Below are 2,685 nucleotides of genomic sequence, written 5' to 3' on the forward strand. Positions count from 1 at the left end.
TGGTGGTGGTGGTGGTGGTGGTGTGCCGTGGAGTCGGTTCCAACACTTAGTGACCCTGCAAAGGGTTTCTGAGGCTGTAAATCTCTACAGGAGCAGAGCACCTCATCTTTCTCCCATGGAACGGCTGGTAATTTGACACTGTTGACCTTGAGATTAGCGGCCCTGTAACCACTATGCTACCAGCGCTATGTGTTGACCAGGTGGCTGGCTTCAAATTTTCTTGGCATAGATGAGTGAGCGCCTGTAATGCTACATTAGTTTGTTGAAACACTGTCATTTCTATTGCATCAATTTGTGGAGTCTTGTTTTTCATCAATGCCTTTAATACAGCTTGGACTTCTTCCTTTAGTACCATTGGTTCTCAATCATATGATGTTGTTGTTGTTGTTAAGTGCTGTTGAGTCGATTCTGATCCATAGTGACTCTGTATAGGGTTTCTAAGGAGCAGTTGGTGAGCTTGAACCACCGATCTTGCAGTTCAAATGACTGCAGTCTGACGCATTAGCCCAAATGGTTGTATATCAATCAAGTCTTTTTGGACAGTGACTCCATAGTCCTTCCATCTTCTTTTGATGTTTACTGCATCATTCAATATTTTGCCCATAGAATCCTTCAGTAGGAACCTGAGACTATGACCTCTGACCAAATAGTTCTAGCATTATTTGTTGAAAAGATAATCCTTTCTTAATCTAATTGCCTTCACATCTTTCTAAAATATTCAACTGACCTTCTAAACGTCGTATCTTTCTAAAATATTCAACTGACCTGACCTTCTAAATGTGGTCTATTTCTGGAATCTCTACACTGTTCTATTTGTCCATTTGTGTATACTGATACCAATACCATACTATCTCAATAACTAACTTTATGATCTATCTTGAAATCAACAATTAAGTACTTCAGCTATCTTTTTCAAAGTTGTTTTGGCTATTTTCGGATGTTTGCATTTTTATATAAATTGTTTAAAAGTTTGCCAATTTCTACCCCCCAAAAAACTGCTGGTATTTCATTAGGAGTCCACTGAATCACTCAAAGGTGAATTTGAGGAGAACTGATATCTGAACACTATTGAGTCGTCTAAGCCTTAATTTACAGTTTCTTTAATTTCTCTTAGCAAAGCTTTGGACTGGTCAGTGTGAAGGGATTGCACATATTTTAGTAGCTTGATCCCTAAATATTTCATACATTTTGTATGCTGATGTACACTGCAAAAATAATACCAACCATCCTTCCCACAACATTCAGTACTCAACTGGGTTCAGTACAACAGCTACACAGAACTTAAGACACCATACTTACAATTACAGAGTTACATTGCAGCATCAGAAGATGCTCGGGACACAGTGTTTTCAATCAGGACAGCTTCTCTTCAGTGATGCATGTGGATAGGTCTCTCTCTGGACCTCAGCCTGGCCTCTGTCTTGCTCCAGCAATGTTACAAACCTCATTTAGGACTGCTGATAAATGTTCACAAGGCACACCACTCTACCACAAACCTCAACCTGAAAGCACTGGCCTTTAGCTCTATGACTCATCAAACATAGTTTCCCCAAGTAAGCGCTTGGAGGCATCCCACTCTGCAAGCAAACCTCCTACCCAGAGTCACTCAGCTGTGTTCTGTGGACTGAGAAGCCCATTGCTCTGTCTCTTGGTTCAGCTGCTGCCACTTCTCTGCTGCTCTTCTGATGTCACTGGGTTCTGTTCCTGGGTAGAGGAGCTTCTATGTGCATCACTTGGCATCCAAATGATGTACTCCACTCCCGGCTCTTTTTCTTTGATGGTAGTATGATACCCTTGTCTTCTCCTTGGTGGTTATGTGCCGTGGAGTCAGTTCCGACTCATTGTGACTCTGTACAGGGTTTCAGTCTGTAAATCTTTACAGGAGCAGAAAGCCTCATCTTTCTCCCACAGAACAGCTGGTAGTTTCAAACTACTGACCTTGTGGTTCGCAGTCTGATTCGTAACCACTATGCTACCAGAGCTCCCTCGTCTGCTTCTTAGATGGCTCATTTTAAGCTCACATTAGAGTTCCAAGTTTTTACAATCACAATGAACTCTGTTAACAATCGCAACCGAATCATATCATCCTATCAGCATCTTCTCTCACCTTTTCTTACCCATCAGGAAAAAGTTGTTTGGTGGGAATTACAGGACTGTGGGTAGAAGAGTCATATGACATAATCCACTGCATTGCATAAATATTAGGTCCAGTCACATTAGCAAAACCTCTAGTACAATGTTGAATGAAAGTAATGAGAGCTGCTATCCTTGTCTTGATTTTGATCTTAGGGGAAAAGCATTCAGTTTTTCACCATTAACTATGATGTTAGCTTTGGGTTTTCATAGATGTCCTTTACTGTGTTGAGAAAATTCCTAGTGCATTGAGTGTTTTTATTAGGAATTCTTTCTTTTTTTAAGCTTTTATTGTGAATTGAGTGATAGTTTACATGGGAGAACATTAGTTTTGCACTCATCCTATCATATTTCGTTTCAATGCAATGATTGCAATCCTCTCCATGCATCATCTTTCAACAGTATTTGCTTCTATTCCCTCTCTTTCTTTCTTTCTTTCTTTTTTAATGTACACAAAAACACCCAGGAATATATAATCACTTAAACAACCCAAGGGCACATTCTGCAAGCTTGCCTCCTGGCCGCCAGCACACAGCCTTTCTTTTTCCATGA

Source organism: Chrysochloris asiatica, unplaced genomic scaffold (genome assembly GCF_000296735.1).
Source record: "Chrysochloris asiatica unplaced genomic scaffold, ChrAsi1.0 scaffold00047, whole genome shotgun sequence".
Taxonomy (NCBI): Eukaryota; Metazoa; Chordata; class Mammalia; order Afrosoricida; family Chrysochloridae; genus Chrysochloris; species Chrysochloris asiatica.